This window comes from Vicugna pacos, unplaced genomic scaffold (genome assembly GCF_048564905.1).
Source record: "Vicugna pacos unplaced genomic scaffold, VicPac4 scaffold_19, whole genome shotgun sequence".
NCBI lineage: Eukaryota > Metazoa > Chordata > Mammalia > Artiodactyla > Camelidae > Vicugna > Vicugna pacos.
Genome location: NW_027328740.1, coordinates 64,686,239 through 64,699,882, shown reverse-complemented (window position 1 = coordinate 64,699,882; position 13,644 = coordinate 64,686,239). Strand labels below are relative to the sequence as shown.

The 13,644-nt window shown below is 47.5% G+C and overlaps 1 protein-coding gene across 1 annotated transcript in view; it reads right to left on the bottom strand.

Annotated features, from left to right (window-relative positions):
- LOC140693124 (uncharacterized) overlaps window positions 1-13,644 on the bottom strand; it is an 843,637-nt gene that overhangs the window by 647,833 nt on the left and 182,160 nt on the right. The window lies entirely within an intron of this gene.

Genomic DNA, 13,644 nt, shown 5'->3' with positions numbered 1-13,644 from the left:
TCATCCAGCACAAAGGGAACGGGTTGCAGGAGAAACCCTTACTCTGGATTCTCAGTCGGTTTCCTAGTGCCGGTTTGAAGTGCCTGCCGTTTTCACTGTAAAACCGAGTTCGAGGTTGTACCTCCCCATATATATGTATGGAGTGGAGTTGGCAACTGAAAAGAAACTTTGTGTTCCCTTCAAGCTAGGTGAAGGACGGCTTTCACACACACTTATCTCTCAGAACTGAGCATGTGGAGAGACGTTCGTTCATCCAGCACAAAGGGAACGGGTTGCAGGAGATACCCTTACTCTGGTTTCTCAGTCGGTTTCCTAGTTCCGGTTTGAAGTGCCTGCCGTTTTCACTGTAAAACCGAGTTGGAGCTAGTACCTCCCCATATATATGTATGGAGTGGAGTTGGCAACTGAAAAGAAACTTTGTGTTCCCTTCAAGCTAGGTGAAGGACGGCTTTCACACACACTTATCTCTCAGAACTGAGCATGTGGAGAGACGTTCGTTCATCCAGCACAAAGGGAACTGGTTGCAGGAGAAACCCTTACTCTGGTTTCTCAGTCGGTTTCCTAGTGCCGGTTTGAAGTGCCTGCCGTTTTCACTGTAAAACCGAGTTGGAGCTTGTACCTCCCCATATATATGTATGGAGTGGAGTTGGCAACTGAAAAGAAACTTTGTGTTCCCTTCAAGCTAGGTGAAGGACGGCTTTCACACACACTTATCTCTCAGAACTGAGCATGTGGAGAGACGTTCGTTCATCCAGCACAAAGGGAACGGGTTGCAGGAGAAACCCTTACTCTGGTTTCTCAGTCGGTTTCCTAGTGCCGGTTAGAAGTGACTGCCGTTTTCACTGTAAAACCGAGTTGGAGTTTGTACCTCCCCATATATATGTATGGAGTGGAGTTGGCAACTGAAAAGAAACTTTGTGTTCCCTTCAAGCTAGGTGAAGGACGGCTTTCACACACACTTATCTCTCAGAACTGAGCATGTGGAGAGACGTTCGTTCATCCAGCACAAAGGGAACGGGTTGCAGGAGAAACCCTTACTCTGGTTTCTCAGTCTGTTTCCTAGTGCCGGTTTGAAGTGCCTGCCGTTTTCACTGTAAAACCGAGTTGGAGCTTGTACCTCCCCATATATATGTATGGAGTGGAGTTGGCAACTGAAAAGAAACTTTGTGTTCCCTTCAAGCTAGGTGAAGGACGGCTTTCACACACACTTATCTCTCAGAACTGAGCATGTGGAGAGACGTTCGTTCATCCAGCACAAAGGGAACGGGTTGCAGGAGAAACCCTTACTCTGGTTTCCCAGTCGGTTTCCTAGGGCCGGTTTGAAGTGCCTGCCGTTTTCACTGTAAACCGAGTTGGAGCTTGTACCTCCCCATATATATGTATGGAGTGGAGTTGGCAACTGAAAAGAAACTTTGTGTTCCCTTCAAGCTAGGTGAAGGACGGCTTTCACACACACTTATCTCTCAGAACTGAGCATGTGGAGAGACGTTCGTTCATCCAGCACAAAGGGAACGGGTTGCAGGAGAGACCCTTACTCTGGTTTCTCAGTCGGTTTCCTAGTGCCGGTTTGAAGTGCCTGCCGTTTTCACTGTAAAACCGAGTTCGAGGTTGTACCTCCCCATATATATGTATGGAGTGGAGTTGGCAACTGAAAAGAAACTTTGTGTTCCCTTCAAGCTAGGTGAAGGACGGCTTTCACACACACTTATCTCTCAGAACTGAGCATGTGGAGAGACGTTCGTTCATCCAGCACAAAGGGAACGGGTTGCAGGAGATACCCTTACTCTGGTTTCTCAGTCGGTTTCCTAGTTCCGGTTTGAAGTGCCTGCCGTTTTCACTGTAAAACCGAGTTGGAGCTTGTACCTCCCCATATATATGTATGGAGTGGAGTTGGCAACTGAAAAGAAACTTTGTGTTCCCTTCAAGCTAGGTGAAGGACGGCTTTCACACACACTTATCTCTCAGAACTGAGCATGTGGAGAGACGTTCGTTCATCCAGCACAAAGGGAACGGGTTGCAGGAGAAACCCTTACTCTGGTTTCTCAGTCGGTTTCCTAGTGCCGGTTTGAAGTGCCTGCCGTTTTCACTGTAAAACCGAGTTGGAGCTTTTACCTCCCCATATATATGTATGGAGTGGAGTTGGCAACTGAAAAGAAACTTTGTGTTCCCTTCAAGCTAGGTGAAGGACGGCTTTCACACACACTTATCTCTCAGAACTGAGCATGTGGAGAGACGTTCGTTCATCCAGCACAAAGGGAACGGGTTGCAGGAGAAACCCTTACTCTGGTTTCTCAGTCGGTTTCCTAGTGCCGGTTAGAAGTGACTGCCGTTTTCACTGTAAAACCGAGTTGGAGTTTGTACCTCCCCATATATATGTATGGAGTGGAGTTGGCAACTGAAAAGAAACTTTGTGTTCCCTTCAAGCTAGGTGAAGGACGGCTTTCACACACACTTATCTCTCAGAACTGAGCATGTGGAGAGACGTTCGTTCATCCAGCACAAAGGGAACGGGTTGCAGGAGAAACCCTTACTCTGGTTTCTCAGTCTGTTTCCTAGTGCCGGTTTGAAGTGCCTGCCGTTTTCACTGTAAAACCGAGTTGGAGCTTGTACCTCCCCATATATATGTATGGAGTGGAGTTGGCAACTGAAAAGAAACTTTGTGTTCCCTTCAAGCTAGGTGAAGGACGGCTTTCACACACACTTATCTCTCAGAACTGAGCATGTGGAGAGACGTTCGTTCATCCAGCACAAAGGGAACGGGTTGCAGGAGAAACCCTTACTCTGGTTTCCCAGTCGGTTTCCTAGGGCCGGTTTGAAGTGCCTGCCGTTTTCACTGTAAACCGAGTTGGAGCTTGTACCTCCCCATATATATGTATGGAGTGGAGTTGGCAACTGAAAAGAAACTTTGTGTTCCCTTCAAGCTAGGTGAAGGACGGCTTTCACACACACTTATCTCTCAGAACTGAGCATGTGGAGAGACGTTCGTTCATCCAGCACAAAGGGAACGGGTTGCAGGAGAAACCCTTACTCTGGTTTCTCAGTCGGTTTCCTAGTGCCGGTATGAAGTGCCTGCCGTTTTCACTGTAAAACCGAGTTCGAGGTTGTACCTCCCCATATATATGTATGGAGTGGAGTTGGCAACTGAAAAGAAACTTTGTGTTCCCTTCAAGCTAGGTGAAGGACGGCTTTCACACACACTTATCTCTCAGAACTGAGCATGTGGAGAGACGTTCGTTCATCCAGCACAAAGGGAACGGGTTGCAGGAGATACCCTTACTCTGGTTTCTCAGTCGGTTTCCTAGTTCCGGTTTGAAGTGCCTGCCGTTTTCACTGTAAAACCGAGTTGGAGCTTGTACCTCCCCATATATATGTATGGAGTGGAGTTGGCAACTGAAAAGAAACTTTGTGTTCCCTTCAAGCTAGGTGAAGGACGGCTTTCACACACACTTATCTCTCAGAACTGAGCATGTGGAGAGACGTTCGTTCATCCAGCACAAAGGGAACGGGTTGCAGGAGAAACCCTTACTCTGGTTTCTCAGTCTGTTTCCTAGTGCCGGTTTGAAGTGCCTGCCGTTTTCACTGTAAAACCGAGTTGGAGCTTGTACCTCCCCATATATATGTATGGAGTGGAGTTGGCAACTGAAAAGAAACTTTGTGTTCCCTTCAAGCTAGGTGAAGGACGGCTTTCACACACACTTATCTCTCAGAACTGAGCATGTGGAGAGACGTTCGTTCATCCAGCACAAAGGGAACGGGTTGCAGGAGAAACCCTTACTCTGGTTTCCCAGTCGGTTTCCTAGGGCCGGTTTGAAGTGCCTGCCGTTTTCACTGTAAACCGAGTTGGAGCTTGTACCTCCCCATATATATGTATGGAGTGGAGTTGGCAACTGAAAAGAAACTTTGTGTTCCCTTCAAGCTAGGTGAAGGACGGCTTTCACACACACTTATCTCTCAGAACTGAGCATGTGGAGAGACGTTCGTTCATCCAGCACAAAGGGAACGGGTTGCAGGAGAGACCCTTACTCTGGTTTCTCAGTCGGTTTCCTAGTGCCGGTTTGAAGTGCCTGCCGTTTTCACTGTAAAACCGAGTTCGAGGTTGTACCTCCCCATATATATGTATGGAGTGGAGTTGGCAACTGAAAAGAAACTTTGTGTTCCCTTCAAGCTAGGTGAAGGACGGCTTTCACACACACTTATCTCTCAGAACTGAGCATGTGGAGAGACGTTCGTTCATCCAGCACAAAGGGAACGGGTTGCAGGAGATACCCTTACTCTGGTTTCTCAGTCGGTTTCCTAGTTCCGGTTTGAAGTGCCTGCCGTTTTCACTGTAAAACCGAGTTGGAGCTTGTACCTCCCCATATATATGTATGGAGTGGAGTTGGCAACTGAAAAGAAACTTTGTGTTCCCTTCAAGCTAGGTGAAGGACGGCTTTCACACACACTTATCTCTCAGAACTGAGCATGTGGAGAGACGTTCGTTCATCCAGCACAAAGGGAACGGGTTGCAGGAGAAACCCTTACTCTGGTTTCTCAGTCGGTTTCCTAGTGCCGGTTTGAAGTGCCTGCCGTTTTCACTGTAAAACCGAGTTGGAGCTTTTACCTCCCCATATATATGTATGGAGTGGAGTTGGCAACTGAAAAGAAACTTTGTGTTCCCTTCAAGCTAGGTGAAGGACGGCTTTCACACACACTTATCTCTCAGAACTGAGCATGTGGAGAGACGTTCGTTCATCCAGCACAAAGGGAACGGGTTGCAGGAGAAACCCTTACTCTGGTTTCTCAGTCGGTTTCCTAGTGCCGGTTAGAAGTGACTGCCGTTTTCACTGTAAAACCGAGTTGGAGTTTGTACCTCCCCATATATATGTATGGAGTGGAGTTGGCAACTGAAAAGAAACTTTGTGTTCCCTTCAAGCTAGGTGAAGGACGGCTTTCACACACACTTATCTCTCAGAACTGAGCATGTGGAGAGACGTTCGTTCATCCAGCACAAAGGGAACGGGTTGCAGGAGAAACCCTTACTCTGGTTTCTCAGTCTGTTTCCTAGTGCCGGTTTGAAGTGCCTGCCGTTTTCACTGTAAAACCGAGTTGGAGCTTGTACCTCCCCATATATATGTATGGAGTGGAGTTGGCAACTGAAAAGAAACTTTGTGTTCCCTTCAAGCTAGGTGAAGGACGGCTTTCACACACACTTATCTCTCAGAACTGAGCATGTGGAGAGACGTTCGTTCATCCAGCACAAAGGGAACGGGTTGCAGGAGAAACCCTTACTCTGGTTTCCCAGTCGGTTTCCTAGGGCCGGTTTGAAGTGCCTGCCGTTTTCACTGTAAACCGAGTTGGAGCTTGTACCTCCCCATATATATGTATGGAGTGGAGTTGGCAACTGAAAAGAAACTTTGTGTTCCCTTCAAGCTAGGTGAAGGACGGCTTTCACACACACTTATCTCTCAGAACTGAGCATGTGGAGAGACGTTCGTTCATCCAGCACAAAGGGAACGGGTTGCAGGAGAAACCCTTACTCTGGTTTCTCAGTCGGTTTCCTAGTGCCGGTATGAAGTGCCTGCCGTTTTCACTGTAAAACCGAGTTCGAGGTTGTACCTCCCCATATATATGTATGGAGTGGAGTTGGCAACTGAAAAGAAACTTTGTGTTCCCTTCAAGCTAGGTGAAGGACGGCTTTCACACACACTTATCTCTCAGAACTGAGCATGTGGAGAGACGTTCGTTCATCCAGCACAAAGGGAACGGGTTGCAGGAGATACCCTTACTCTGGTTTCTCAGTCGGTTTCCTAGTTCCGGTTTGAAGTGCCTGCCGTTTTCACTGTAAAACCGAGTTGGAGCTTGTACCTCCCCATATATATGTATGGAGTGGAGTTGGCAACTGAAAAGAAACTTTGTGTTCCCTTCAAGCTAGGTGAAGGACGGCTTTCACACACACTTATCTCTCAGAACTGAGCATGTGGAGAGACGTTCGTTCATCCAGCACAAAGGGAACGGGTTGCAGGAGAAACCCTTACTCTGGTTTCTCAGTCTGTTTCCTAGTGCCGGTTTGAAGTGCCTGCCGTTTTCACTGTAAAACCGAGTTGGAGCTTGTACCTCCCCATATATATGTATGGAGTGGAGTTGGCAACTGAAAAGAAACTTTGTGTTCCCTTCAAGCTAGGTGAAGGACGGCTTTCACACACACTTATCTCTCAGAACTGAGCATGTGGAGAGACGTTCGTTCATCCAGCACAAAGGGAACGGGTTGCAGGAGAAACCCTTACTCTGGTTTCTCAGTCGGTTTCCTAGTGCCGGTTAGAAGTGACTGCCGTTTTCACTGTAAAACCGAGTTGGAGTTTGTACCTCCCCATATATATGTATGGAGTGGAGTTGGCAACTGAAAAGAAACTTTGTGTTCCCTTCAAGCTAGGTGAAGGACGGCTTTCACACACACTTATCTCTCAGAACTGAGCATGTGGAGAGACGTTCGTTCATCCAGCACAAAGGGAACGGGTTGCAGGAGAAAACCTTACTCTGGTTTCTCAGTCTGTTTCCTAGTGCCGGTTTGAAGTGCCTGCCGTTTTCACTGTAAAACCGAGTTGGAGCTTGTACCTCCCCATATATATGTATGGAGTGGAGTTGGCAACTGAAAAGAAACTTTGTGTTCCCTTCAAGCTAGGTGAAGGACGGCTTTCACACACACTTATCTCTCAGAACTGAGCATGTGGAGAGACGTTCGTTCATCCAGCACAAAGGGAACGGGTTGCAGGAGAAACCCTTACTCTGGATTCTCAGTGTGTTTCCTTGTGCCGGTTTGAAGTGCCTGCCGTTTTCACTGTAAAACCGAGTTGGAGCTTGTACCTCCCCATATATATGTATGGAGTGGAGTTGGCAACTGAAAAGAAACTTTGTGTTCCCTTCAAGCTAGGTGAAGGACGGCTTTCACACACACTTATCTCTCAGAACTGAGCATGTGGAGAGACGTTCGTTCATCCAGCACAAAGGGAACGGGTTGCAGGAGAAACCCTTACTCTGGTTTCTCAGTCTGTTTCCTAGTGCCGGTTTGAAGTGCCTGCCGTTTTCACTGTTAAACCGAGTTGGAGCTTGTACCTCCCCATATATATGTATGGAGTGGAGTTGGCAACTGAAAAGAAACTTTGTGTTCCCTTCAAGCTAGGTGAAGGACGGCTTTCACACACACTTATCTCTCAGAACTGAGCATGTGGAGAGACGTTCGTTCATCCAGCACAAAGGGAACGGGTTGCAGGAGAAACCCTTACTCTGGTTTCCCAGTCGGTTTCCTAGGGCCGGTTTGAAGTGCCTGCCGTTTTCACTGTAAACCGAGTTGGAGCTTGTACCTCCCCATATATATGTATGGAGTGGAGTTGGCAACTGAAAAGAAACTTTGTGTTCCCTTCAAGCTAGGTGAAGGACGGCTTTCACACACAATTATCTCTCAGAACTGAGCATGTGGAGAGACGTTCGTTCATCCAGCACAAAGGGAACGGGTTGCAGGAGAAACCCTTACTCTGGTTTCTCAGTCTGTTTCCTAGTGCCGGTTTGAAGTGCCTGCCGTTTTCACTGTAAAACCGAGTTGGAGCTTGTACCTCCCCATATATATGTATGGAGTGGAGTTGGCAACTGAAAAGAAACTTTGTGTTCCCTTCAAGCTAGGTGAAGGACGGCTTTCACACACACTTATCTCTCAGAACTGAGCATGTGGAGAGACGTTCGTTCATCCAGCACAAAGGGAACGGGTTGCAGGATAAACCCTTACTCTGGATTCTCAGTGTGTTTCCTTGTGCCGGTTTGAAGTGCCTGCCGTTTTCACTGTAAAACCGAGTTGGAGCTTGTACCTCCCCATATATATGTATGGAGTGGAGTTGGCAACTGAAAAGAAACTTTGTGTTCCCTTCAAGCTAGGTGAAGGACGGCTTTCACACACACTTATCTCTCAGAACTGAGCATGTGGAGAGATGTTCGTTCATCCAGCACAAAGGGAACGGGTTGCAGGAGAAACCCTTACTCTGGATTCTCAGTCGGTTTCCTAGTGCCGGTTTGAAGTGCCTGCCGTTTTCACTGTAAAACCGAGTTGGAGCTTGTACCTCCCCATATATATGTATGGAGTGGAGTTGGCAACTGAAAAGAAACTTTGTGTTCCCTTCAAGCTAGGTGAAGGACGGCTTTCACACACACTTATCTCTCAGAACTGAGCATGTGGAGAGACGTTTGTTCATCCAGCACAAAGGGAACGGGTTGCAGGAGAAACCCTTACTCTGGATTCTCAGTCGGTTTCCTAGTGCCGGTTTGAAGTGCCTGCCGTTTTCACTGTAAAACCGAGTTCGAGGTTGTACCTCCCCATATATATGTATGGAGTGGAGTTGGCAACTGAAAAGAAACTTTGTGTTCCCTTCAAGCTAGGTGAAGGACGGCTTTCACACACACTTATCTCTCAGAACTGAGCATGTGGAGAGACGTTCGTTCATCCAGCACAAAGGGAACGGGTTGCAGGAGATACCCTTACTCTGGTTTCTCAGTCGGTTTCCTAGTGCCGGTTTGAAGTGCCTGCCGTTTTCACTGTAAAACCGAGTTGGAGCTTGTACCTCCCCATATATATGTATGGAGTGGAGTTGGCAACTGAAAAGAAACTTTGTGTTCCCTTCAAGCTAGGTGAAGGACGGCTTTCACACACACTTATCTCTCAGAACTGAGCATGTGGAGAGACGTTCGTTCATCCAGCACAAAGGGAACGGGTTGCAGTAGAAACACTTACTCTGGATTCTCAGTCGGTTTCCTAGTGCCGGTTTGAAGTGCCTGCCGTTTTCACTGTAAAACCGAGTTGGAGTTTGTACCTCCCCATATATATGTATGGAGTGGAGTTGGCAACTGAAAAGAAACTTTGTGTTCCCTTCAAGCTAGGTGAAGGACGGCTTTCACACACACTTATCTCTCAGAACTGAGCATGTGGAGAGACTTTCGTTCATCCAGCACAAAGGGAACGGGTTGCAGGAGAAACCCTTACTCTGGTTTCTCAGTCTGTTTCCTAGTGCCGGTTTGAAGTGCCTGCCGTTTTCACTGTAAAACCGAGTTGGAGCTTGTACCTCCCCATATATATGTATGGAGTGGAGTTGGCAACTGAAAAGAAACTTTGTGTTCCCTTCAAGCTAGGTGAAGGACGGCTTTCACACATACTTATCTCTCAGAACTGAGCATGTGGAGAGACGTTCGTTCATCCAGCACAAAGGGAACGGGTTGCAGGAGAAACCCTTACTCTGGTTTCTCAGTCGGTTTCCTAGTGCCGGTTTGAAGTGCCTGCCGTTTTCACAGTAAAACCGAGTTGGAGCTTTTACCTCCCCATATATATGTATGGAGTGGAGTTGGCAACTGAAAAGAAACTTTGTGTTCCCTTCAAGCTAGGTGAAGGACGGCTTTCACACACACTTATCTCTCAGAACTGAGCATGTGGAGAGACGTTCGTTCATCCAGCACAAAGGGAACGGGTTGCAGGAGAAACCCTTACTCTGGTTTCTCAGTCTGTTTCCTAGTGCCGGTTTGAAGTGCCTGCCGTTTTCACTGTAAAACCGAGTTGGAGCTTGTACCTCCCCATATATATGTATGGAGTGGAGTTGGCAACTGAAAAGAAACTTTGTGTTCCCTTCAAGCTAGGTGAAGGACGGCTTTCACACACACTTATCTCTCAGAACTGAGCATGTGGAGAGACGTTCGTTCATCCAGCACAAAGGGAACGGGTTGCAGGAGAAACCCTTACTCTGGATTCTCAGTCGGTTTCCTAGTGCCGGTTTGAAGTGCCTGCCGTTTTCACTGTAAAACCGAGTTGGAGTTTGTACCTCCCCATATATATGTATGGAGTGGAGTTGGCAACTGAAAAGAAACTTTGTGTTCCCTTCAAGCTAGGTGAAGGACGGCTTTCACACACACTTATCTCTCAGAACTGAGCATGTGGAGAGACTTTCGTTCATCCAGCACAAAGGGAACGGGTTGCAGGAGAAACCCTTACTCTGGTTTCTCAGTCTGTTTCCTAGTGCCGGTTTGAAGTGCCTGCCGTTTTCACTGTAAAACCGAGTTGGAGCTTGTACCTCCCCATATATATGTATGGAGTGGAGTTGGCAACTGAAAAGAAACTTTGTGTTCCCTTCAAGCTAGGTGAAGGACGGCTTTCACACATACTTATCTCTCAGAACTGAGCATGTGGAGAGACGTTCGTTCATCCAGCACAAAGGGAACGGGTTGCAGGAGAAACCCTTACTCTGGTTTCTCAGTCGGTTTCCTAGTGCCGGTTTGAAGTGCCTGCCGTTTTCACAGTAAAACCGAGTTGGAGCTTGTACCTCCCCATATATATGTATGGAGTGGAGTTGGCAACTGAAAAGAAACTTTGTGTTCCCTTCAAGCTAGGTGAAGGACGGCTTTCACACACACTTATCTCTCAGAACTGAGCATGTGGAGAGACGTTCGTTCATCCAGCACAAAGGGAACGGGTTGCAGGAGAAACCCTTACTCTGGTTTCTCAGTCTGTTTCCTAGTGCCGGTTTGAAGTGCCTGCCGTTTTCACTGTAAAACCGAGTTGGAGCTTGTACCTCCCCATATATATGTATGGAGTGGAGTTGGCAACTGAAAAGAAACTTTGTGTTCCCTTCAAGCTAGGTGAAGGACGGCTTTCACACACACTTATCTCTCAGAACTGAGCATGTGGAGATACTTTCGTTCATCCAGCACAAAGGGAACGGGTTGCAGGAGAAACCCTTACTCTGGTTTCTCAGTCTGTTTCCTAGTGCCGGTTTGAAGTGCCTGCCGTTTTCACTGTAAAACCGAGTTGGAGCTTGTACCTCCCCATATATATGTATGGAGTGGAGTTGGCAACTGAAAAGAAACTTTGTGTTCCCTTCAAGCTAGGTGAAGGACGGCTTTCACACACACTTATCTCTCAGAACTGAGCATGTGGAGAGACGTTCGTTCATCCAGCACAAAGGGACGGGTTGCAGGAGAAACCCTTACTTTGGTTTCTCAGTCTGTTTCCTAGTGCCGGTTTGGAGTGCCTGCCGTTTTCACTGTAAAACCGAGTTGGAGCTTGTACCTCCCCATATATATGTATGGAGTGGAGTTGGCAACTGAAAAGAAACTTTGTGTTCCCTTCAAGCTAGGTGAAGGACGGCTTTCACACACACTTATCTCTCAGAACTGAGCATGTGGAGAGACGTTCGTTCATCCAGCACAAAGGGAACGGGTTGCAGGAGAAACCCTTACTCTGGTTTCTCAGTCGGTTTCCTAGTGCCGGTTTGAAGTGCCTGCCGTTTTCACTGTAAAACCGAGTTGGAGCTTGTACCTCCCCATATATATGTATGGAGTGGAGTTGGCAACTGAAAAGAAACTTTGTGTTCCCTTCAAGCTAGGTGAAGGACGGCTTTCACACACACTTATCTCTCAGAACTGAGCATGTGGAGAGATGTTCGTTCATCCAGCACAAAGGGAACGGGTTGCAGGAGAAACCCTTACTCTGGATTCTCAGTCGGTTTCCTAGTGCCGGTTTGAAGTGCCTGCCGTTTTCACTGTAAAACCGAGTTGGAGCTTGTACCTCCCCATATATATGTATGGAGTGGAGTTGGCAACTGAAAAGAAACTTTGTGTTCCCTTCAAGCTAGGTGAAGGACGGCTTTCACACACACTTATCTCTCAGAACTGAGCATGTGGAGAGACGTTTGTTCATCCAGCACAAAGGGAACGGGTTGCAGGAGAAACCCTTACTCTGGATTCTCAGTCGGTTTCCAAGTGCCGGTTTGAAGTGCCTGCCGTTTTCACTGTAAAACCGAGTTCGAGGTTGTACCTCCCCATATATATGTATGGAGTGGAGTTGGCAACTGAAAAGAAACTTTGTGTTCCCTTCAAGCTAGGTGAAGGACGGCTTTCACACACACTTATCTCTCAGAACTGAGCATGTGGAGAGACGTTCGTTCATCCAGCACAAAGGGAACGGGTTGCAGGAGATACCCTTACTCTGGTTTCTCAGTCGGTTTCCTAGTGCCGGTTTGAAGTGCCTGCCGTTTTCACTGTAAAACCGAGTTGGAGCTTGTACCTCCCCATATATATGTATGGAGTGGAGTTGGCAACTGAAAAGAAACTTTGTGTTCCCTTCAAGCTAGGTGAAGGACGGCTTTCACACACACTTATCTCTCAGAACTGAGCATGTGGAGAGACGTTCGTTCATCCAGCACAAAGGGAACGGGTTGCAGGAGAAACCCTTACTCTGGATTCTCAGTCGGTTTCCTAGTGCCGGTTTGAAGTGCCTGCCGTTTTCACTGTAAAACCGAGTTGGAGTTTGTACCTCCCCATATATATGTATGGATTGGAGTTGGCAACTGAAAAGAAACTTTGTGTTCCCTTCAAGCTAGGTGAAGGACGGCTTTCACACACACTTATCTCTCAGAACTGAGCATGTGGAGAGACTTTCGTTCATCCAGCACAAAGGGAACGGGTTGCAGGAGAAACCCTTACTCTGGTTTCTCAGTCTGTTTCCTAGTGCCGGTTTGAAGTGCCTGCCGTTTTCACTGTAAAACCGAGTTCGAGGTTGTACCTCCCCATATATATGTATGGAGTGGAGTTGGCAACTGAAAAGAAACTTTGTGTTCCCTTCAAGCTAGGTGAAGGACGGCTTTCACACACACTTATCTCTCAGAACTGAGCATGTGGAGAGACGTTCGTTCATCCAGCACAAAGGGAACGGGTTGCAGGAGATACCCTTACTCTGGTTTCTCAGTCGGTTTCCTAGTGCCGGTTTGAAGTGCCTGCCGTTTTCACTGTAAAACCGAGTTGGAGCTTGTACCTCCCCATATATATGTATGGAGTGGAGTTGGCAACTGAAAAGAAACTTTGTGTTCCCTTCAAGCTAGGTGAAGGACGGCTTTCACACACACTTATCTCTCAGAACTGAGCATGTGGAGAGACGTTCGTTCATCCAGCACAAAGGGAACGGGTTGCAGGAGAAACCCTTACTCTGGATTCTCAGTCGGTTTCCTAGTGCCGGTTTGAAGTGCCTGCCGTTTTCACTGTAAAACCGAGTTGGAGTTTGTACCTCCCCATATATATGTATGGATTGGAGTTGGCAACTGAAAAGAAACTTTGTGTTCCCTTCAAGCTAGGTGAAGGACGGCTTTCACACACACTTATCTCTCAGAACTGAGCATGTGGAGAGACTTTCGTTCATCCAGCACAAAGGGAACGGGTTGCAGGAGAAACCCTTACTCTGGTTTCTCAGTCTGTTTCCTAGTGCCGGTTTGAAGTGCCTGCCGTTTTCACTGTAAAACCGAGTTGGAGCTTGTACCTCCCCATATATATGTATGGAGTGGAGTTGGCAACTGAAAAGAAACTTTGTGTTCCCTTCAAGCTAGGTGAAGGACGGCTTTCACACACACTTATCTCTCAGAACTGAGCATGTGGAGAGACGTTCGTTCATCCAGCACAAAGGGAACGGGTTGCAGGAGAAACCCTTACTCTGGTTTCTCAGTCTGTTTCCTAGTGCCGGTTTGAAGTGCCTGCCGTTTTCACTGTAAAACCGAGTTGGAGCTTGTACCTCCCCATATATATGTATGGAGTGGAGTTGGCAACTGAAAAGAAACTTTGTGTTCCCTTCAAGCTAGGTGAAGGACGGCTTTC